Source organism: Callithrix jacchus, chromosome 16 (genome assembly GCF_049354715.1).
Source record: "Callithrix jacchus isolate 240 chromosome 16, calJac240_pri, whole genome shotgun sequence".
NCBI classification, from domain to species: Eukaryota; Metazoa; Chordata; class Mammalia; order Primates; family Cebidae; genus Callithrix; species Callithrix jacchus.
This window is the reverse complement of record NC_133517.1, coordinates 22,547,915-22,573,580: the sequence shown is the minus strand read 5'-3', so window position 1 is coordinate 22,573,580 and position 25,666 is coordinate 22,547,915. Positions and strand designations below refer to the sequence as shown.

At 40.7% G+C, this 25,666-nt stretch overlaps 1 protein-coding gene across 10 annotated transcripts in view; it reads right to left on the bottom strand.

Annotated features, from left to right (window-relative positions):
* Positions 1-25,666, bottom strand: part of SGK3 (serum/glucocorticoid regulated kinase family member 3) — a 199,643-nt gene that overhangs the window by 172,442 nt on the left and 1,535 nt on the right. For all 10 annotated transcript variants that reach the window (XM_078352554.1, XM_078352560.1, XM_078352553.1 and 7 more), the window contains exon 2: positions 13,309-13,611. The gene's annotated coding sequence lies outside the window, so the exon portion shown is untranslated. The remainder of the gene's footprint in view (positions 1-13,308; positions 13,612-25,666) is intronic.

Here is a 25,666-nt window from a genome sequence, read left to right as displayed (position 1 = left end):
TGGACATGGTGGCGCGTGCCTGTAATCCCAGCTACTCGGGAGGCTGAGGCTGGAGAATTGCCTGAACCCAGGAGGTGGAGGTTGCGGTGAGCCGAGATCGCGCCATTGCACTCCAGCCTGGGTAACAAGAGCGAAACTCCGTCTCAAAAAAAAAAAAAAAAAAAAAAAATTAGTTGGGTGTGGTGACTCATGCCTGTAATCCCAGCTACTTGGGAGGCTAAGGCAGGACAATCACTTGAACCAAGGAGGTAGTGGTTGCAGTGAGCCGAGATGGTGCCATTGCACTCCAGCCTGGGCAACAAAAGCAAAACTGTCTCAAAATAAAAGGAAGGAAGGAAAGAAGAAAGGAAGGAAGGAAGGAAGGAAGGAAGGAAGGAAGGAAGGAAGGAAGGAAGGAAGGAAGGCAGAGAGAGAGAGAGAGAAAGACAGACTAACAGAGAGAGAAAGAACGAACGAACCAGAAACTTATACCCATTTGAAGTAGAGAGCTCTGATTTGAGTAACAGAAATGAGTGGAAGAAAGAAACACTTCAGGATGAGTCCAAGTAGGAGACTGGGAGTTCTAGACAGGGCAACATCCTCACCATTGTGATTTTTCTCCAGCAAAGCTCTGCAGCCCTGATATAGCCATGGAGGAGGCAGACAGCTGGATTGAACCTGACTTGGGAAGGTTTAAGAAAAGGAAGAGGTGACAGAAAGGCAAGGGCATGGGGGACTTGTACAGGTAGAGAGTGAAGTTAACAAAACTTATTACACACAATTGCACCATTACTAATATTTTATATGTTAAAGTACACTGCAAGTTTCAAAGATAGACTATTTTAAAAAATAGACTTTTTAAAAAGTTTTAGTTTCATAGTAAAACTGAGGAAGTACAGAGATTCCCCCCTTACTCCTTGCCCCCATACATGCACAGCCTCCCTATTTATCAACATCAGCACCCAAGTGGTACATTTCTCGCAATTGATGAAGCTACATTGAAACATCTTTATCACCCAAAGTCCATAGTTTACAGTATGGTTCTCTGTTAGTGTTGTACATTCTATGGGTTTTGACAAATGTATAATGATGTGACTGTTATTATAGTATCATACAGAACAGCTTCACTTTGTGTGTGTGTGTGTGTGTGTGAGAGAGAGAGAGACAGACAGACAGGCAGGGTCTTAAGAGCAGTGGCTCAATCATAGCTCACTGCAGCCTCGACTTCCTGGGCTCAAGCAATCCTCCCACCTTAGCCTCCCAAGTAGCTGGGACTACAGGTGCATGCTGCCATGCCCAGCTAATTTTTGTATTTTTTGTATAGAGGAGGTTTTGCCATGTTGCCCTGGGCTGGTCTCCAACTCCTGAGCTGAAACAATCCATGTGCCTCAGCCCACCAAAATACCGGGATTATAGATGTGAGCTACACATCTGGCTTAGTCCTGCCATCTTAAAAATCCTGTATGTTTCACCTTTTTCAGAATGTCATGTAGTTAGAATCATACAGTATGTAGCCTTTTCGGATTGGTCTCTTTCACTTAGCAACATGCACTGAAGTTGTCCCCTGTGTTTTCTCATGGCTTGCTAGTTAATTTCTTTTTAGCACCAAAAATATTTCATTGTATGGATATACCATAGTTTATTTATCCATTCACCTATGTCCTACCAGGACATCTTGGTTGTTGCCAACTTTTGGCTATTATAAATAAAGAAACTGCTATAAGCATTCATGGGTAGGTTTTTTTGCAGACAAACCATTTTTGCATACACAGTCTGAATACAGATGCAAATTTTCTCAATCAAATCCTAAAAAGCCAAGCATAGCACACTGAATCAAAGTGTATATCAATATGACCAGAAGAATTTATCCTTCAACACATAACAAAGCAATAAAAACTCTAATATGATATTAGGAATAAAAAACTCTTTAAATTGATGATCTCAACAAATGTTTTGAGGAATTAAGCTGTTTCATCATCTTCCTTATCTTCTCTTTGGCCCATCCATCCCTCACCCTTAACACATTCAGCATGATATAGTGGGTCAATAGACTCTGTAGCGAGGTTGTTTGTGTTTCTTTTTTTTCCTTTTTTGTTGTTGAGACGGAGTCTCACTCTGTTGCCCAGGCTGGAGTGCAGTGGCATAATCTTGGCTCACTAAAACCTCTGCCTCCCGGATTCAAATGATTCTTGTGCCTCAGCCCTCCACCTCCTGAGCAGCTGGGATTACAGGCGTATGCCACCATGCCTGGATATTTTTTGTTTTTTTTTAGATGGAGTCTTGCTCTGTCGCCCAGGCTGGAGTACAGTGAGTGGTGTGATCTCAGCTCACTGCAACTTCTGCCTCCCAGGTTCAAGCGATTCTCCTGTCTCTGCCTCCTGGGTAGCTGGGATTACAGATGCACACCATCATTCCTGGCTAGTTTTTTGTATTTTAGTAGAGATGGAGTTTCACCATGTTGCCCAGGCTGGTCTCGAACTCCTGAGCTCAAGCAATCCACCTGCCTCGGCCTCCCAAAGTGCTAGGATTACAAGTGTGAGCCACCATGGCCAATTTTTATACTTTTAATAGAGATGGGATTTCACCATGTTGGCCAGGCTGGTCTCCAACTACTGACCTCAAGTGATCGGCCCACCTCGGCCTCCCAAAATGCTGGGATTACAGGCCATTGTGCCCTGCCACTTGTATTTGTTTCTGTTTGTATTTGTTTGTTTGGGGTTCTGGCACTTAAGAACTGCCTGATTTGGGCAAGTTACTTAACATCTTTGTGCATCTCCTTCTCATCTATAAAACAGGGACTTTTAATAGTACCTACTTCATGGATTAAATGAGTTTATATCTATAAATGCTTAGCATAATACCTGGAGCATACATGTTTGTTAAATGAAATGAATATGTATGTGGATCTCACGTGTGAATGTTGCTCTTGCAGGGCTGTACACAATTCTGATAAAGTTGCCTTGTTGACTCAAACTGTGAGGTCTGTGATTTGATTTTGTCCTACTTACGGGTCAAACAGCTAGCTGGGCTAGGCTTGATGGCTCATGCCTGTAATCCCAGCATTTTGGGAGGCAGGTGGATCACGAGATCAGAAGATTGAGACCATCCTGGCCAACATGGTAAAACCCTGTCTCTACTAAAATACAAAAATTAGCTGGGCGTGGTGGCATGCACCTGTCATCCCAGCTACTCAGGAGTCTGAGGCAGAAGAATCACTTGATCCTGGGAGGCAGAGGTTGCAGTGAGCCAAGTTCACACCATGCACTCCAGCCTAGCAACAGAGTGAGACTCTGTCTCAAAAAAACAAAAAACAAAACAAAACAGCTAGCCTTTTCCTGGTTTGTGAATGCTGGAGGAAGACAGGAGACATCTATGCCAGAGAAAAAGAACTTTATTATTTGCAGTGCAGAAAAAAAAAAGGCATGCTCATTGGAATGTTTTTATCGGTTCCTCTTGCCCCCAAGTCCCAAGTTCCACAGGAGTGACATGCAGGAGCCCAGACAGTGGGTTTGCATTGCAGCTGATGAATGACAATCTTGTGGAACCCACTGTTGTTATAACAAGCAGTGATATTAGCCTTCTCTTTGTCCCAGAGGGAGATGTTACCTCATTCCTCAAGATTGCTCACCGCAAACACAACCATAAGAAATGGCTTGGATCAAGGATAATGTGGCTGAAAGCCTGTAAGGTGGTCCTTAATGGTTCTTGCCTCCTGTAATTCCTCCAGTTGACTGTGAGCTAAATTTATTGACTCACTTCTAACTAACTGAATATGAGACAACTGATGAGAGGTTGCTTTAGAGATGAAGTTATAAAGACTGTGGCTTCTGTGCTGGGCATCCTCTCATCAGCTGCCATGTTGCAAGCTGCCTTATAGATGGACCTGCATGTCTAGCCAATAGTCAGTGAGGACCTGTGGCCCACCAACAGCCATGTGAGTGATCATCTCAAGCCCCAAGGTGACAGCAGCTCCAGCCCACACTCTGATTGCATATTGTGAGAGACCCTGAGCAGAGGCACCCAGCTAAACTACATCCAGATTCCTGACCCACAGAAACTGTCAGAAAATAAATGTTTGTTGTTTTAAGCCCCTAAGTTTTAGGGTAATTTGTTATGCAATAATAGATAAGTAATTAAAAAGAGTCAGGGCTTACATTCTTGACACCATGAGGCAAGACATGCCTCACATTGTGAGGCAAGACACTGAGACCCACAGATAACCATCTCCCAACAACAGGGTAAAGCTAGAACCTTAAAGGTCAGCAATGCCGTCTTCCCAGAAGAGGCCTGAAAAGCGTAGGGCCCATCATCTAGGGAGGAGGCAGATACTGAGCTGGACACTAGAATTTAGAAGAAAGCTGGAACTGGTCTTACCAATCCTGGAGCTTGTTTTTGAAGAATTTAGCTTGCTTGGGGACATAATGCAGGTTAGGAAAATGTGGCTTCTGCTTTGTGCATGCAGTGGGAAGCAAGGTAGAAAGGAATCCTTTTACAGTGTCAAATGCAAATGTCTACACTGCATTCAGTGAACCAAATTATCCAGTTGTAGATTACTTCCTACACTCTTTGCATTCCTTTTCCCTGCAGCCCTTTGTAGTTTTTATTTTTTATTTTGAGACAGTCTTTCTCTGTCGCCCAGGCTGGAGTGCAGTGGTGCAATCTCAACTCACTGCAACCTCTGTCCCCTGGGTTCAAGTGATTCTCCTGCCTCAGTCTCCCAAGTAGCTGGATTACAGGCGTGTGCTGCCATGCCCAACTAATTTTTGTATTTTTAGCAGAGACAGGGTTTTGCCAGGTTGGCCAGGCTGGTCCCGAACTTCTGACTTCAAGTGATCCGCCCACCTCAGCCTCACTAAGTCCTGGGATTACAGGCACAAGCCACCCAGCCCCACCTGTAAAGTTTTTTTTAAAAAAAGTTTCCCTTGTTTCATCTGTACTTCAGGGAATGAGTCAAATGCTTAAGCCTCAATAATAAAGGGGAAACAGTGCCCTCTGGAGGCCATAGTGGCAATGCCCGGAGACCAAGAGACGGAAAGCCTGGCAGACAGCAAAGTTCTTGATAAATGCTAAGAAAATGTCATAAAACTGAAAATCTTTTTTATTTAAAGTCTTTAAGAAATTGGTGTAGATATTTTAATAAATTGGTGTGGAAGCTTTCTTTGTTTTCTCTTCTCTCCTTACTTCCTTCTTTCTTTCCCTCTCTCCCTCCCTGCCTCCTTCCCTCCCTTCTTCCCTCCTTCCCTTCTTCCTTCCTTCCTGTCTCACCTTGTCCTCACCCAGCTGGAGTGCAGTGGCACGATCTCAGCTCCCTGCAACCTCCACCTCCCAGGTTCAAGTGATCCATCCTCCTGCCTCGGCCTTCCAACTAGCTGGGAATACAGGAGCGCGCCACCTGCCGTGCTAATTTTTGTATTTTTAGTAGAGATGGGTTTCACCATGTTGGCCAGGATGGTCTCAATTTCCTGACCTCGTGACCCGCCCGCCGTGGCCTCCCAAAGTGCTGGGATTGCAGGCGTGAACCACCGTGCCTGCCTGGAAGTTTTCTTTCTTAACACAATAAAGAATTTTTTGTTTTCCACATGGAGAGTTGACTTTATGCTTAAAGGAGGGCCAGACAGTCTAATAATGAAGAACATGGGCTTTGGAATTTGACAGGTCTTCCATTTGTTAATAGTGTGTCTTTGGGAAAGTTAATAAATTTATCTGAGACTATTTCTTTATCTGTAATATGAGGACATCTTATGGGCCACAGTGAGGATGAAATGAGATTTAGCACTTGGAAGCACTCAGTATTTGAAAGATGCTATTATTATTTACTATTATGACTACTATAATATTAACAAGATAAGGGTGTTCTATATAACCACAAATACTTATACTATAATATGTGCTGGCAGTAGAATTTTCAGATAAGAAGTTGTTACAGAAGATGTAAGTTAGAAAATTAGAGGAAAGGAGGAATTAGTGAGCAAGAAGACCCAAGGGTATTTAAGAAGGTATGAGGAAAAATAGACTCTTTAAAAACTTTCTATCCAATATGTAAACTGTATTCTTACAAATACATAATTAACACCATTAGTCTATTGGATAACTGCAAAGGAGATGAAATATCCGTTTAAAAAGTATGTTATCAAGCAGCCTATTTATCAGTTAAGAAATCCGGGCGGGGTGCACTGGCTCATGCCTGTAATCCCAGCGCTGTGGGAGGCTGAGGCAGAGGATCACCTGAGATCAGGAGTTCGAGACCAGCATGATCTACATGGTGAAAACCCATCTCTACTAAAAATACAAAAATTGGCTGGGCATGGTGGCAGGCACCTGTAGTCGCAGCTACTCAGGAGGCTGAGGCAGGAGAATTGCCTCAGGAGGCAGAGGTTACAGTGAGCTGAGATTGCAACATGCCACTCCAGCCCAGGTGACAAGATAAAAACCTCTATTAAAAAAAAAAAAAAAAGCTGGCCGCAGTGGCTCATACCTGTAATTCCAGCACTTTGGGAGGCTGAGGCAGGCAGATCATGAGGTCAAGAGATCGAGACCATCCTAGCTAACATGGGGAAACCCCATCTCTACTAAAGATACAAAAAATTAGCCAGGTATGGTAGCACATGCCTGTAATCCCAGATACTTGGGAGGCTGAGGCAGGAGAATCACTTGAACCTGGGAGGCAGAGGTTATGGTGAACCAAGATCACACCACTGCACTCCAGCCTGGCAACAGAGCAAGACTCTGTATCAAAAAAAAAAAGAAAGAAAGAAAAAAGAAATGCAATATAAAGCAACTTTCAGGTCTCATGAACCTTTTAAAGTTTCAAAACGTAATGAAAATGAAAATAACTGGTATTGGGGAAGACACAGGAAGAGGCATTGACCTTGGAACATGACACACTTGACTGCTTTTTTTTTTTTGAGACAGAGTTTCGCCCTTGTTACCCAGGCTGGAGTGCAATGGTGCGATCTTGGCTCACCACAACCTCCGTTTCCTGGGTTCAGGCAATTCTCCTGCCTCAGCCTCCTGAGTAGCAGGGATTACAGGCACGTGCCACCATGCCCAGCTAATTTTTTGTATTTTTAGTAGAGACGGGGTTTCACCATGTTGACCAGGATGGTCTTGATCTGTTGACCTCGTGATCCACCCACCTCGGCCTCCGAAAGTGCTGGGATTACAGGCTTGAGCCACCACGCCCGGCCTTGACTGCTTCTTACTAGCTGCGAGAGCCAGCATAAGTTATCTCCCCTCTCTGTGCCTCAGTTTCCTTATCTGTACACATAAGAAAGTTCAGAAATATGTTAAGAATCCCATTTGTTATAATCACAACTATAAATATCCTAAAACAAAATTAATAAGAAATATCAAAACCCATTTAAAAAGGGAAGTATCTTCATAGAAACCTATAAATTATATGCAATTTTTATTAACATCCAAACGGCAATTTTTAAAAGTTGATTCTCTAGTTTATTTGGAAAACAAACATTTCAAAACAGCCAAGAAAGCTCTAAAAACAACTGTGACCAAATAAGACTTGGCATATAAAAAGAACTACGAAACTAGGTTGTAAGCAGGGCAGAACGGCACTGACTAGGAAAAGACAAGTGGAGCAGTGAGGTGGAAGAGAAACCACAAAATAACTCAAGTTCATACATTTAAGATTTTATACATGCTCAAAGTAGCACTTCAGATCAGTGGGGAAAGACTGACTTATTCAATAAACAGCACAAGGATAACTCGCTATGATGTTTTCTGGCGATTTGAATGTTGACTGGATAAAAAATGAAATGAAGGCAGAAATAAAGATGTTCTTCGAAACCAACAAGAATGAAGACACAACATACCAGAAACTCTGGGACACATTTAAAGCAGTCTCTAGAGGAAAATATATAGCAATAAGTGCCCACATGAGAAGAGTGGAGAGATCCAAAATTGACACCCTATCGTCAAAAATGAAAGAGCTAGAGGAGCAAGATAAAAAAAACTCTAAACCTAGCAGAAGACAAGAAATAACTAAGATCAGAACAGAACTGACGGAGATAGAGACACAAAACACCCTTCAAAAAATCAATAAATCCAGGAGCTGGGTTTTTGAAAAGATCAGCAAAATAGACAGACCATTAGCCAGATTAATAAAAAAGAAAAGAGAGAATAACCAAATAGATGCAATAAAAAAACAATAAAAGGGGATATCACCACAGATTCCACAGAAATTCAAACCATCATCAGAGATTATTACAAACAACTCTATGCACATAAACCAGTATACCTGGAAGAAATGGTTAAATTCCTGGACACTTGCCTCCTCCCAAGCCTAAACCAGGAAGAAGTCGATACCCTGAATAGACCAATAACAAGGTCTGAAGTTGAGGAAGCAATTAAGAGCCTACCACACAAAAAAAGCCCAGGTCCAGATGCGTTCACAGCCGAATTCTACCAGACATACAAAGAGGAACTGGTACCATTCCCTCTGAAACTATTCCAAATAATCCAAAAAGAGGGAATCCTTCCCAAATCATTGTATGAAACCAACATCATCCTGATACCAAAACCCGGCAGAGACTGAACAGGAAAAGAAAACTTCAGGCCAATATCCATGATGAACATAGACGCAAAAATCTTCAAAAAATACTGGCAAGCTGATTGCAATAGCACATCAAAAAGCTTATCCACCATGATCAAGTAGGATTCACCCCGGGGGACGCAAGGCTGGTTCAACATATGCAAGTCTATAAACATAATTCACCACATAAACAGAACCAAAGACAAAAACCGCATGATTATCTCAATTGATGCAGAGAAGGCCTTTGACAAAATTCAACAGCCCTTTATGCTAAAAACCCTCAATAAACTAGGTATTGACAGAACATATCTCAAAATAATAAAAGCTATTTATGATAAACCAACAGCCAATATCATACTGAATGGGCAAAAACTGGAAACATTCCCTTTGAAATCTGGCACTAGACAAGGATGCCCTCTCTCACCATTCCTATTCAACATAGTACTGGAAGTTCTGGCCAGAGCAATCAGGCAAGAAAAAGAAATAAAGCGTATTCAAATAGGAAAGGTGGAAGCCAAATTGTCTCTATTTGCAGACGACATGATTGTAAATCTAGAAGACCCCATTGTCTCAGCCCAAAATCTCCTGAAACTGATAAGCAACTTCAGCAAAGTCTCAGGATACAAAATCAATGTGCAAAAATCACAAGCATTCCTATACACCAATAACAGACTGAAAGAGAGCCAAATCAAGAACGAACTGCCATTCACAATTGCTACAAAGAGAATAAAATACCTAGGAATACAACTAACAAGGAACGTAAAGGACCTCTTCAAGGAGAACTACAAACCACTGCTCAACGAAATAAGAGAGGACACAAACTGATGGAGAAACATTCCATGTTCATGGTTAGGAAGAATCAATATCGTGAAAATGGCCATACTGCCCAAAGTAATTTACAGATTCAACACTATCCCTATCAAGCTACCAATGACGTTCTTCACAGAACTGGAAAAAACCACCTTAAACTTCATATGGAACCAAAAGAGATCCCGCATAGCCAAGTCAATTGTAAGCAAAAAGAACAAAGCAGGAGGCATCACACTACCAGACTTCAAACTATACTACAAGACTACAGTAATAAAAACAGCATAGTACTGGTACCCAAACAGAAATATAGACCAATGGAATAGAACAGAGGCATCGGAGGCAACACAACATATCTACAACCATACAATCTTTGACAAACCTGACAAAAACAAGCAATGAGGAAAGGATTCCCTGTTTAATAAATGGGGTTGGGAAAACTGGCTAGCCATGTGCAGAAAGCCGAAACTGGACCCCTTCCTGACACCTTACACTAAAATTAACTCCAGATGGATTAAAGACCTAAACATTAGACCTAACACCATAAAACCCCTAGACGAAAATCTAGGCAAAACCATTCAGGACATAGGCAAAGGCAAGGACTTCATGACCAAAACACCTAAAGCATTGGCAACAGAAGCCCAAATAGACAAATGGGACCTAATCAAACTCCACAGCTTCTGCACGGCAAAAGAAACAGTCACTAGAGTGAATCAGCAACCAACAGAATGGGAAAAAATATTTGTAGTCTACCTATCTGACAAAGGGCTAATATCCAGAATTTACAAAGAACTAAAACAGATTTACAAGAAAAAAACAAAGAAGCCCATTCAAAAGTGGGCAAAGGATATGAACAGACACTTTACAAAAGAAGACATATATGAGGCCAACAAACATATGAAAAAATGCTCATCATCACTGGTCATTAGAGAAATGCAAATCAAAACTACATTGAGATACCATCTCACACCAGTTAGAATGGTGATCATTAAAAAATCTGGAGACAACGGATGCTGAAGAAGATGTGGAGAAATAGGAAAACTTTTACACTGTTGGTGGGAGTGTAAATTAGTTCAACCATTGTGGAAGACAGTGTGGTGATTCCTCAAGGACCTAGAAATAGAAATTCCATTTGACCCAGCAATCCCATTACTGGGTATATATCCAAAGGATTATAAATCATTCTACTATAAGGACGCATACAAAGGAATGTTCATTGCAGCACAGTTTACAATAGCAAAGACCTGGAACCAACCCAAATGCCCATCGATGACAGACTGGACAGGGAAAATGTGGCACATATACACCATGGAATATTATGCAGCCATCAAAAATGATGAGTTCGTGTCCTTTGTAGGGACATGGATGAACCTGGAGAACATCATTCTCAGCAAACTGACACAAGAACAGAAAATGAAATACCACATGTTCTCACTCATAGGTGGGTGTTGAACAATGAGAACACATGGACACAGGGAGGGACACTACACACTGGGGTCTGTTGGGGGGAAGTAGGGGAGGGACAGCAGGGGGTGGGGAGTTGGGGAGAGATAGCATGGGGAGAAATGCCAGATATAGGTGAAGGGGAAGAAGGCAGCAAATCACACTGCCATGTGTGTACCTATGCAACAATCTTGCATGTTCTTCACATGTACCCCAAAACCTAAAATGCAATAAGAAAGAAAAAAGCTCTATGCTAAGCACAGGAAATTAGAAAGATAAATAATGTGATTGATCCCTACTCAAGATACTTATATTTGGCCAGGTGACGTGGTTCACACCTGTAATCACAGCACTTTGGGAGGCTAAGGTGGGTGGATCACCTGAGGTCAGAAGTTGGAGACCAGCCTGACAAATATGGTAAAATCCTATCTCTAAAAAACAATAACAACAACAACAAAAGATATTTATATTTTAGTGGAAGGTACATATTTTTATACAAGCAAATATAATACAAGGCAGGATATGATTAATCCAAAGAAATATAGGAACACTAATTATGGGAGTGACAAATTATCCGTGAAGATGGTAGGGAGGTCACCCACTGACTACTCAATTCATCCCAGACACTACGTCAAGGTTCGACCGTATTAACGGCCAGTGTCTGTCCAGTCTGGTCCTCTAAACACTTGTCTGTTACAGGGATTAAGGAGGAGTGGCTGAAGCCATAGTAACTGGCTGATTGACAATTCAAGGATCCTGGCTCCTAACCTTCTTTCATTTCAAAGTAACTAATGTGTCTCTGTAAAATGCTTCCTAGTTTAAGGGCTGATCCAATAAACACACCCAGAATTACCCAAACTTTTAATTCACTGTCTCAAATACAAAGAAATGATAAATGCTTCAGGTGATAGAAATGCCATTTACCTTGATGTGATTATTATACACTGGATATCATGGCTCAGAAAAGTTAAATGATTTCTGTAGTGGCATACAGCTGGCAAGTGGTAGAATCAGGATTAAGCCCAGAATGTATGAGCAGAAATTCAATGGATGGCCGGGCATGGTGGCTCATGCCTGTAATCCCAGCATTCTGGGAGGCCGAGGTAGGCGGGTCACCTGAGGGTGAGAGTTTGAGACCAACCTGACCAACATGGAGAAACCCCATTGCTACTAAAAATACAAAAATTGGCTGGGCATGGTGGTGCATGCCTGTAATCCCAGCTACTCAGGAGGTTGAGGCAGGAGAATCGCTTGAACCTAGTAGGCAGAGGTTTTGGTGAGCCAAGACTGCACCATTGCACTCCAGCCTGGGCAACAAGAGTGAGACTTCGTCTCAAAAAAAAAAAAAACCAATAGAAGACAAAAATCCCATTTTCTGTAAATATACACTGGCTTTGAATAATCAAATCAGTAAACAGTTCAAAATAATTAACATTAGATGGATATTTTAAAATCATTTTATTTTGTAATAATATTCATACACTACAACCTGTTGAAGCAACAAAACCAAAAAACCCAGTGATCTAATTCTAGTTTCCACAGGTAACAAGAGTCTCTACTCCATTGGCAACAGTGAGGTCTTGCTATGTTGCCCAGGCAAGTCTAGAACTCCTGGGTTCAAGTAATATACTCACTTCAGCCTCCCAAAGTGCTGGGATTACAGGCATGAGCCATCACAACTGGCCAATTTTTTGAAAAGTCTGAAATTAAGTCAAAATTTTGAAAAAGTTACAGCAATTATGGCAATCTCAATTATAGGTAAATGGGTATCACATTAACTCGTTTACATTTTAAGTATTTCATTATTTCAAAATAAAAAATATCCAGTAGAGCAAATTGCTTCTGAGAGGAAACCTCAGAAGAGATGAGACAGTCAGATGGTAGAAGACTGTCTTTCAGGAAACTGAAACCAGGTGCCCTCAGGTGGCTGCAGAGGGAGAGAGAGCTTAGCACCCCCTCGCCCCTGGAGTCTAGTGGCCACATGCAGATAACCAGCTGCCCAACTCTTCAGTTCTGACCTGGCATTGTATTTATCTGTAACTGGAAGTTCTTCTCTGACAGGGTAGATTAATAAACATTAAAATACACCTAAAATTTATTTGCCTATTGTTCGTGCAGGTAATTCATTCAGCATTTGCAACACATTCATTGTACACAAAGATTGCATTAGACAGAGTAGATGAATAGAAAGATAAACAAGACCCAGCCAAATGTTGCCCAAAATCCATACATGATGGAGACAGGAAGGGCCCTGAGTGCCTGTGTGTCAGTGGTAATACTAGCCACTTTCATTTTTTTTCTGCTGCATTTCATTTTTGTACCAATTCTGGTTAGTGGGTTTCATTTATACTCATTTTACAGATACGGAAGCCTAGAGATGTTAACTTGCCCAGAATTACTCAACTACTAAATGACAAAGCCAAGAGTGTCATGTCTGAGGTATCAGGTCTGTCTGACTCGAGTTCGTGTTCTCTCCATATCATCACATTTTAGAAATCACAAAAACATGAATACAGCAAAATTTCACTTACTCAACACTCCTGGGGATGAGTTATGCTGGACAGATGAGTAAGTGAAAGGCCATCCTCCGAGAAACATTGTTCAAACCCTTCCAAGGTTAGAGCAGAGAAGACTCCAGAAGCCTCTGCACAGTCTTTTCCTCCCTGCAGTTCTTTTTTCCCTTGGGCTTCCGGGACTTGAAACCCAGCACATCTGGTCTCTTGCAGACACATCCTCCCTGAAAGCTCCAGCAGAAGATGGCCAAAGACGCTTTTGCTTTTTCTGCTTCCCCAAAGCATAAATGAGAGACTGATAATTCAGAAATTATTTTATACCTACAAAATGAGAACAAAATAGAAAATACTTAAAAGCAGTCAGGTTTTCAAAACACCGTTTCGTGATACCAGATTGGGCACCCACCCAGTCCTGTATCTTAAAACGCTACCCCTTGGTTCTAGAGGGTGTAAGGGCTATGCAGGTCTGTTTCTCCTTTGTCAGCATTTTGGTGTCTCCTGGCCAAGCAACTTTCAGTATTTATCTTGTCCATAGTCCCAGAAATGGGTCTAAAGATGATTCATTCTACTGCTATATGTAACCTCCATGAATTTTAATTTTGTCATTTGCATAAAAAGGGAATAAAAATATGTAACTCATTAAGACCAAATGGGGAAACCATGTACATATATCACACACAGTAAGCACTCATGTTAGTTGCCCAAGTTCAACAGCTGATAAGAAAGAGCTGGAACTCCATCTAGCCAGACTGGCTCCAGAATCAGTTTTTCTAATCACCTCTGTGGTGAAAGTCAACCACTAACACCTGCACTCCACTCAGTTTGCCTTTCTAGTTCATCTCTATCCCAAACCAGGGCCCACAAGCTAATACCAGAGCCAGAACATACAAAATTGAGGGAATGAAAAAAAGCCTACAAATGTATCCTTTCATATACAGAGGGTGTTGTTTATGACTAAAGATGCAGCTACTTTATAATCTTCTGTACAATTTGAATTCTTAGAGTAGGCATATAATACTTCCATAAGCATTAAAAATATATATAAATACATTTTAGGATAAAAAATTACCAAGCATAGGAACTTTGGAAAGGAAGAAGGGATTGCATATAGGAGTTTTCATTTGATGTTTAATGTCAGTTAAACTGCATTAGAACAACTTATAGTAAATAGTATTTTCCTATATCATTATGACAGTGGCTATGAACAAGGGTTAAGAGTAGACACGGTTGAATTCCAGCAACACTACCTTACTAGCTGTTTGAACTTTACCTAACTTCTCTGTGTTCTCACCTATAAATGGGAATAATAATAACTATCATATAGGGATATTGTTAGGCTTAAGGCAGCATAATTAAGGTGCTTGGTATTGTACCAGATTCATCACAAGCACTCAATATTTTTCTTTCCACAACATCACTTCTATGGCTGAAGAATATCCCATCTCATAGGGATGTGCCATGATTCATTTACCCAGTCCCACACTGTTATTGATCATCTTCAATTTTATCCAATAACATAGACAATAGCAAATTTTTTTCATACATTTCTCTTTATTTCTTTAGGGTGAAACTCTGTGAGATGCTAGATCAAAGGATATGAGCATTGTAAACTTTTGACACACAGTATCTACCAAACATAGTTTACCAAGTTAACCCTTCTCTATATTAAAGGTATTTATTTAGCTCTTATCAATGCTGCACATTATTTTAAAGATCTATGCTAATTTTAAAGGCCAAAAACCCCCCAAACAACTCATATTGTTATGCACACATTTATTAAACATCTCAGTTTCTTCTTAGGTTATAAAGCTCTTGGGCTCCTTAAAGTATAATTTGGTATAAAAACAGAAAAACAATTGGAGTATGTAAAATTTTTAATGTAGTACATTACAGAGGTGGCATTTCAAATCATTTATGAAAGGATGAATTTTTCCACTGGTTTTCTTTTTTTTTGAGATGGAGTCTCATTCTGTTGCCCAGGCTGGAGTACAATGGCACGATCTTGGCTCACTGCAACTTCCTCCTCCTGGGTTCAAGCTATTCTGCTGCCTCGGCTTCAGAAGTAGCTGGTATTACAGGCACCCACCACCATGCCCAGCTAATTTTTGTATTTTTAGTAAAGACAGGGTTACGCCAGGTTGGTTAGGCTGGTTTCGAACTCCTCACCTCAGGTGATCCGCCCACCTCAGCATCCCAAAGAGCTAGAATTACAGGCATAAGCCACAGTGCTGCCCTTTCCAATGGTTTTCAAAGAGCTCCCTGCAGCCTCCCATAAGGGGAAGTATGGGAATGGGGGTAGGGAGTGCTGGCTGGTTGGGATAACTCTCATTCGTCCCCATTTCAACTACATTAATCTGTTTTACATACTAAATTTACTGGTAAGCTTTGAGCTGAAGGGTTCCATACCTGAAAACAAAAACAAAAACACATTTAATGCAAGGTTTGGGAATAATTGGCATTTTTCAGTCAACAGATACACAAAATGAGCTGAATCTCTTTGACATCATATGCGAAAATACATTTCAAATGGCTTAAAACATTAAATGGAAAAAAAGCCTACATAAGTGACAACATAAGGAAGCATTAACTGATCTTGGGGATAAAGAGGACCTTTTCCAACACACTGATAAAAGCAAAATCCATAACAAGAGGCACTATTGTCTGTATCGATTTTTCCTAAAGTGTGTACCTCTGATACAGGTTCAAAATGGTTTCATAGCCACAGAAGTATGGAAACGCATTTCAACAATAGTGCAGAGAGGGCTGGGCATGGTGGCTCACGCCTGTAATCCTAGCACTTAGGGAGGCTGAGGCAGGCAGATCACTTGACATCAAGTATGTTTGAGACCACCCTGGCCAACGTGGCAAAACTCCTCTCTACAGCTCGGTGTGGTGGCAGGTGTCTGTAATTCCAGCTACTTGGAAGGCTGAGGTAGGAGAATTGCTTGAACCTGGGAGGCGGAGGTTGCAGTGAGCCAAGATCGCACTGCTGCACTCCAGCATGGGTGAAAAGAGCGAGACTCCATCTCAAAATAAATAAATGAATAAATAAAAATAATAACAGTGCAGAGAGGGGGCTTAGGGCATTAACATCCAACTACTTCCTTCTTTTCTTTTTGAAACAGAGTTTTGCTCTTGTTGCCCAGTCTGGAGTGCAATGGTGCAATCTCGGCTCACTTCAACCTCTGCCTCCCAGGTTCAAGCAATTCTCCTACTTCAGCCTCTTGAGCAGCTGGGATTATAGGTATATGCCACCATGCCCGGCTAATTTTTTTGTACGTTTAGTAGAGACAGGGTTTCACCATGTTAGTCAGGCTGGTCTCGAACTCTTGACCTCAGGTGATTCACCCACCTCAGCCTCCCAAAGTGCTGGGATTACAGGCGTGAGCCACCACGACTGGCCAACATCCAATCATTTCTATCAGCATTCCCAGATCACCACAAAATACACACTTGATATCAAACAATGTGTAAGAGGACATTTTCTAGTGTTGTGTACCCCAAACAGACTCCTGACATTAAACCCTTCTTTTCCCTAGACATTCTAGAGCCATCACTGATGCTCTCTGGAGAGTCACAATGTCCTTAGCATAAAAAGGCTCTGAGAAGACCTACAATGGAAAAAGAATAAAACTAATTTAGTCTGCATTTGACTACAGAACCCTTCCCTCGACATGATGCCTATTAATATCCATAGAATTCATGGCGCATAACCTACCAAATGCCAGGCCATGTGGAAATTAACGTTTAAACAGAAAAATGCTGTACCAGAGGTGTCCTTGTAAAGGATGTAGTCCATTTCGTGTGATTTTACTGATACTCAATTTGAGGCTCACTTTGATGTAATCTGCTGACACCTACTGCTGATGCTTTAATTTAGTATATATACATATTTTCCTACAGTAAACTGCTGCCCACCTACATAAAAATCCTTGCTTGCAGATTGCCTTAGACTTAAATTCTTATACATCACCACAAAGCACTTATATCTTAAAATAATATAAAAGGATTTATTAAAATGATCCAAAGGGTTTAAAAAGAAGTATGCAGCCAGGAGCGGTGACTCATGACTGCAATCCCAGTACTTTTGGAGGCTCAGGCAGATGGATCACCTGAGATCGGGAGTTCAAGACCAGCCTGACCAACATGGAGAAACTCTGTCTCTACTAAAAATACAAAATTAGTGGGGCGTGGTGGTGCATGCCTGTAATCCCAGCTACTTGGGAGGCTGAGGCAGGAGAATCACTTGAACCCAGGAGGCAGAGGTTGCAGTAAGCTGAGATCTCACCATTGCACTCCAGCCTGGACAACAAGAGTGAAAAACTCTGTCTCAAAAAACAAAAAAAAAGAAGTAGGCAGGCTTGTGCTTTTGCTCTTACCTATTAAAATGTCTTCTGCAACTACAGATGTAGAAAGTATGTCATGTACTTCTTATTCTGATTTTTATGTCATACAAAAGTAACTGAATTAGACTGTTTAGGAGACAGAGTTAAATGGATCAGAGAGAGGGATCAGGCACTTCTACAAAAACTCAAGATTGTTACTAGAATGAAGATATAACAAGAATTTCACTTAAGTAAATTCTTAAACTTTATATTCTTCCACCCTAAAAGCATCCTTCAGGTTCTAAATGAAGGGAAAATGAAGAGGGGTAAGAGGCAAAGGTAATACAACTGCAATGATAAGCATTCTCCTGCTTGAAGAATATCGGTTGTTTGGTTTCGCCATTTAAAATTAATAGTAACTTGGCCAGGCGTGGTGGCTCACACCTGTAATCCTGGCACTTTGGTAGCCTGAGGCGGGTGGATCACCTGAGGTCGGTGGATGACCTGAGGTTTGGAGTTCAAGAGCAGCCTCGCCGATGTGGTGAAACCCTGTTACCAAAAAAAAAAAAAAAAAAAAAAAAAATAGCCTCCTAGCACTTTCAGAGGCCAATGGGGGTGGATCACAAGATCAGGAGTTTGAGACCAGCCTTGCCAAGATGGTGAAACCCTGTCTCTACTAAAAATACAAAATTTAGCCAGGCACGGTGGCGGGCGCCTGTAATCCCAGCTACTCAGGAGGCTAAGACAGAAGAATTGCTTGAACCCACGAGGCGGAGGTTGCAGCGAGCTGAGATTGCACCACTGCACTCTAGCCTGGGCAACAGAGCAAGATGCTATCTCAAAATAAATAAAATAAAATAAATAGTAACTTGAATTGTAAAGTGTTAGGTTTATGAGCATTAAGATTCAACTTCTAATCTATTTCTATGTTAAATGTGTCTCTGTATGTTTATTTCTATTTTAAAGACAGCTTCTCTCCCTGTCACCCAGGCTGGAGCACAGTGGTACTATCATAGCTCACTGCAAGCCTAACTCTTAGGTTTAATCAGTCCTCCCGTCTCAACCTCCCGAGTAGCTAGTACTACAAGCACACGCCAGTACAGCTGGCTAATTAAAAAATTTTTTAAATTTATTACTTGTAGAGATGGGGTTGACCAACCTGGTCTTGAACTCCTGGCATCAAGCAATTCTCCTAAGTGTCCCAAAGTGCTGGGATTAGAGGCATGAGTCACTGCTCCCAGACCCTCTGTATGTTTAATAATGTCAATGCAAAGACACTTGTTTGTGCAAATACATTGCATTATTAACTTCCTGGTCTTCTATTGCTAGTTTAAAATAATCAGATCTCAAATTTTAATAAAAATTCTGGTACTATAAAACCCTAAAAGGCCAGTTTTATTTGAATATCACTCAATAAATCTTTACCAGAGTCTTACTCACTTTAGGATACCATTAGCATTTGTTGAATATTTCAAATTTGAATTATATAGTATCTAATTTAATTATTGCTGGGAAACAACAAAAAAAATCCTCATTATTTACTACTTTGTTTCCAGTGACTAAGTTGTTGCAAATATATGTATGTACGTGTGTGTTATGTGCAATTTCTATTTTTAATAGGAACGTGGCACTGACAGTTACAACACTGAGTTTGCCATGGGCTACTGTGTGATATGTGATGACTCAACTCTCCCACCTCTTTCCTCAAAATGATTGTGAAACCTTACACGTTTTATCACAATGTTCTTTGGCTTTCAGCTGATAAAAACAAAATCCTAAATTTAGTGTGCAAAATCCTAAACTCGGTGTGAATTCAGGTACTCAAAACTTCATGTTTTAAGGTGTTCATCTGAAAAATCACAAATAATATGACTTTGCTTTAGCATCAAAATGACAACACAAAATTTTTTAAACTGTAAAGAATTGGTGGATTCTCCAGGAACTTATGCTTGAATATCAGGCTGAAACACACTGCCATAGATGATAGCCAGTAATTCATTCAACAATATTTATTGAGGCTATATATGCCTGGCACAGGGAATCAAACAATCAACAAACTGCGTGCCCTTATGAAAAGCCTTACTTAAGAACCTAGTGGGGAAGGAGAACAACAGATAAGTAATTATATAATTCCTGATGACTAGAGGTATAAAGAAAATGAGTGAGGGCCGTGGCTGTGCGTGATGGCTCACACCTGTAATGCCAGCACTTTGGGAGGCTGGATCACCTGAGGTCAGGAATTTGAGACCAGCCTGACCAATATACTGAAACCTGTCTCTATGAAAAATACAAAAATTATTGTTTCCTATGATCCATGTTAGAGGAAAAAAAAGAAAAATACAAAAATTAGCTGGGCATGGTGATAGGCTCCTGTAATCCTAGCTACTCAGGAGGTTGAGACAGAAGAACTGCTTGAACCTAGGAGGAGGTTGAAGTGAGCTGAAATCACGCCGCTGCACTCCACCCTGGGTGACAGAGTGAGACTGTCTCAAAAAATAAACTAAAATAAAATGAGTGGGATAGGGGAACAGAGAAAAAGGTTGGCAGTGTTGTTTTAGAGAGGTTGGTTAGGAAAAGCATCTCATTGGAACTGAGATTTGAGCTGACAACTACATAAATTCTACCTGGGAGGAATTTTCCAGGCAGAAGAGCAAGTGCCAAGGTCCTGAGACAGGAATGTACTTAGAACGTCTGAGAAGCGACAAGGAGGCCAGTGTGGCTGAAGCACACAAGCCACGCAAAAAATGTCAGAGAAGCCAGGGGCCAGGTTACAAGGGGTACTACATGTTGTAGTGATGACTTTGTCAGTCCTTAGGAAAGAAAAAGGATTGCAGGAGGCATGCTTCAGACAGACTGAGGGTGAAACTTCTAGCTCTGGAACTCAATTTTTTTCTTTAACTTTTAAAAATCAACTTTACTGGGCTGGGCGGGGTGGCTCACACCTGTAATCCTAGCACTCTGGGAGGCCAAGGAGAACAGATCACCTGAGGTCAGGAGTTCAAGACCGGTCTGGCCAACATGGTGAAACCCCGTCTCTACTAAAAATACAAAAATTAGCTGGGTGTAGTGGTGTGCACCTGTAATCCCAGCTACTAGGGAGGCTGAGGCAGAATTGCTTGAACTCAGGAGGCAGAGATTGCAGTGAGCTGAGATCATACCACTGCATTCCAGCCTGGGCAACAGAGTGAGACGCCATCTCAAAAAACAAAACAAAACAAAACAAAAAAACAACAAAAATCAACTTTCCTGAAGTATAATTTACACATAATAAAATGCATCCCTTTTAAGAGTATAGTCTGATGAGCTTTGACAAATGTATAAATCCATATCACCACCACAATAATCGAGATAAAGACTATTTCCAACATCCCAAAAAGTTTCCTCGTTCCCCTTTGCAGTCAGTCCCCATCCTCTGACCCATACCAGAGCAAGGGACTCAACTAGGGTTTGGGGACTAATCCTCAGTTACACTAGCCACATTTTAAGAGCCTAACAACCACATGTGGCTAGTGGCTGTCATACTGAACAGCACAGACATAGAACACTTCCATCACTGTAGAGGGTTCTATTCCATAGTTCCAAGATGGTAAAATTTGACCTTTATCACATGGAGTAGGCCCAGCAATCTGAAAGCTGAGTAAGCCATACAAGTGACATTACCTAGCTTTATGTTATTACTTGTGTTTATTACCTTTAACATCCAGTAATTCATAAAGTCCTGTGAAGGAACAGTTTTGTTCCATGCCTGAATCAAGGTGCTAAAGAGGGAGGAGATTCCAGTGGGACAGCATAATGACGGCAATGATCATTCTCGAGATGTTCACTACAAGGAAATTCTTTCTCCATTACTAAGTTCAATGGATTGCCTAATTTATTCAGGGAAATGGTGATTTCCGTTAAAACTCACAAGGCACAATTTTGTTATATACATCTTTAAGCCTTAAAATCTGAGTCTCATCATATGTATAATGTGTTTTTTTTTTTTTTTTTGAGATGCAGTCTCAGTCATCCAGGTTGGAGTACAGTGGTGCGATCTCAGCTCACTGCAACCTCCACCTCTTGGGTTCAAGCGATTCTCCTGCCTCAGCCTCCTGAGTAGCTGAGATTACAGCCATGCACCACCACGCCTGGCCAATTTTTGTTTTTTTTAGTAGAGATGGGTTTCACCATGTTGGTCAGGCTGGTCTCGAACTCTTGACCCGGTGATCCACCTGCCTCAGCCTCCCAAATGCTGGGATTACAGGCATGAGCTGCCACACCCAGCCTATAATGTGTTTTTTTAAGAGGGGGGATTATGAAGCAAATATGCTAAAAAATTAACATTTGTTAAATCTAGTAGTGAGTGCATGAGTGTTTTTTTAATATTATTTTTATGTATACCTTTGAATGTTTCAAATATTTTAAGAGAAAAAGGTAGGCTTTCACTTAAAATGTTAAAACAAGATGCCAGTGTGGTGGTACATGCTGGAAGTCTCAGCTACTCAGGAGGTTGAGGTAGGAGATAGCTTGAGCCCAGGAGTGCAAGTCCAGCCTAGGCAACATAAGAAGATCTTGGTCTCTTAAAAAAAAAATGAAACATAAAATTAAAAAAATTAAATGTTAAGAGATGTTTAATATCAAGATGTAATTACACAATACAGGTGAAAAACAATATGCACAGAAGAGTCAGTATAGCAGAGTGGTTCTGGCACCAGATTGCTTTGGTTTTATTTTCCTTTTTATCTTTATCTTTTTTTTTTTTTGAGGCAGAGTCTCACTCTGTCGCCCAGACTGGAGGGCAGTGGCGTGATCTTGGCTCATTGCAACCTCCATCTACCACATTCAAGCAATTCTCCTGCCTCAGCCTCCCAAGTAGCTGGGACCACAGGCACACACCATAGCCAGCTGAATTTTGTACTTTTAGTAGAGACAGGGTTTCACCATGTTGGCCAGGCTGGTATCGAACTGCTGGCCTTAAGTGATCAACCTGTCTTGGCCTCCCAGGCATGAGCCCAACCCTACTTTGGTTTTAATCCTAATTATGCCACTCACTAGCAATGAGACAGAACAAGTTACTTATCTTTCTGTGCCTCAAGTTCTTCATCTGAACAATAAGAATGCTAATAACAGTACCTGCTTCATAAGGATATTATAAGGATTAAATAAATATTACATGTAAAGACCCTGGTGTACAATAGATGCTAAAAAGGTGTTAACAGCTATTATTAATTTTGGTTTCTTAGTGCCCTACAAGTTTGGTAAGCAGTGATTCTCAAAGTGTGATCTTGTAAGGACTGGCAGTATCTGTAACCAGAGAACTTGCTAGAAATGTAATTCTCAGGCTCCACCTCAGACACACTCAATCTAGGATGGAGCCGAGCAATCTGTGTTTTAGTAAGCCTTCCATTTAACTGTGTACATTAAAGCTTGAGGACTACTGGGTGGAGGAACAACTTGTAGCTCTGTACTTGTTAACTTGTCTCAAGGGGTCCTGGTGTAAGACCTTAAAGAGTGAAGTACTGGCCACTGCTCAAAGACGTTCACATTAAAAAACAGAAGTTAAACTGCTGTTGACCCAACAAAACTACATCAAGCCAAGTTTGGCCACCAGCCACCAGTTTGCACTCATTTCTTGGCTAATTCTCTCTCTCAAATCAGTAAGCAGCTGTGATGTAGTGGAAAGAGTGAGTGGTGAACAAGGAAAACCTTGATTTGAAGCCCAGCTCTATTTCCTAGCTGGTGGTAATAAAAACGATGTTAATCTTTTAGAGTTAAATCTTATCCATATGATAAGGACAATAGTATCTCACAGGAGTGTTTTTTTTTTCCTTTTTTTTTTTTTTGAGACACACTCTGTGGCCCAGGCTGGAGTGCAATGGCGCGATCTTGGCTCACTGCAACCTCCACCTCCTGGGTCCAAGCAACTCTCCTGCCTCAGCCTCCTGAGTACGCGCATGCCACCGCACCCGGCTAATTTTTTGTATTTTTAGTAGAGACGGGGTTTCACCGTGTTAGCCAGGATGGTCTTGATCTCCTGACCTCGTGATCCAACTGCCTTAGCCTCCAAAAGTGCTGGGATTACAGGTGTGAGCCACCGCACCTGGATGAGGAGGTTTTAAAGATTAGGATGATATACTCAAAACACTGCCCTATAATAAATCCTCAATTAAATTTTCATAGCATTTGTGATATTTGTTTCCTGCATTATTTTGAATAATTACATGCTTTATTCAACTTACATTTATGAATAATTTAGTTTAGCCTCTCTCTTCTATTAAACTCTAAGCTCCTCTGAGACAGAGATAAAATTTTGCATCCCTTTAAATTTTTATAATACCTACTTCAATAATTAGTCCCTCCCAAATCTATCTTGAGCTTCAATAGAAGCTTGTGATTGGAAATCTGAGTGTATGTGGTATGGGTCTGGAAGAACATAGTTAATTCTTAGGAAAGACATATAGTTTATAAAAGCAGATATATGGCTGACTTATAAGAATCCCCAAAGTTATGATTCCCTAACTTATATATATGTAAAATATAAAAGATCAAGAACAATGATGGTTGTTCTGTTAGTAAAGGTGGATGACTTCTGCATTTACATTTACCATGTTCATTAAAAGCAATACAGGGAATTTACAAGTGCCATACTAGAAACTATGAAAAAGATGAATTTCAATTTTAACTGAATGTTGGCAATTTAGATACTAGTGATGTTGGTGTGATGGTGGTAGAAGAGATGTGTATCAGCACAGCTAATGTCAGGGGCCCAGCTTATTCTTTTCATCTGGAATATTAAAAACAAGAACTATTATCTACCCCACAAAAATCCTGTGAAAGTTAATTAGGCAATTAAGTTAATCTTCATTAGGCATGGAATGAAGATTCCATTAGATCATGGAATTTGCGGGGAGAAGAGGAAGGAAGCCTGTGTATCTTACATAAGTAGGTGAGAGAGTTTCTACACTCCTATGGTCTCATAAGAAACAGTATGTCATATTTTTGACCTAACAATTTTTTTTCTTTGTAGGTACTCAGCCATCTAAGTACTAGTAATAAAGAATTAATTCAAATATAAAACTTGGCATGATTAATTTCATTGCCCCTTTATGTTAGCTTTCTTACTTTCTGAACTTTAAGTGCATCTACAAACATATTAAATAACTGACTTTCAGGTTAAATGACCTAGACAAGCCGCTTCTCATTTATTCAGTGAGATGGGAAGTGATTATTTTGTCAAGGTACGATTCAGAATGGCATATTCAAATACAATTTAAAAAATCTACATCACTATTTACATGTATCATCAATAAGAAAAATTTGGCTTGGTAATATTAAGATATAAAAGTACATGACAGTGTTAGAATTGCAGACTGTTGTCATTTCATGTGCTACAGAGCTTTAATAATTCAATTCTTTGGATTCTGTATGAGAAAAAGTTTCACTGCAGGTGTAACTTTTTAGTCACAGCATAAAATAATCTCCACTTAAGATACCCAATTTTTCTACGTATAAGCATTCAATTAATAAAAAAATCAGTGGCAAAACCAAACTGTGTAGTTACCAACAAACTTGTCAGAATAAACAACTTTTCCTGCATGAATTCTTTGAGAAAAACTTTACTGAAAAATATCCCCTCCAAGATAGGAAAAATCACCTTTCTTGTAATTACAGTCCATTACGAAGGTAAAATTGACAAGAAAATGACGTTTGAAGGATTTCTCTTTCAAACACTTAATTTCTTTTTTCTTTTCTTTTCTTTTTTTTTTTTTTTTTTTTTTTTTTTTTTTTTTTTTTGAGAGGGAGTTTCACTCTTGTTACCCAGGCTGGAGTGCAATGGCGCGATCCCGGCTCACTGCAACCTCCGCCTCCTGGGTTCAGGCAATTCTCCTGCCTCAGCCTCCTGAGTAGCTGGGATTACAGGCACGCGCCACCATGCCCAGCTAATTTTTTGTATTTTTAGTAGAGACGGGGTTTCACCATGTTGACCACGATGGTCTCGATCTCTTGACGTCGTGATCCACCCGCCTCGGCCTCCCAAAGTGCTGGGATTACAGGCTTGAGCCACCGCGCCC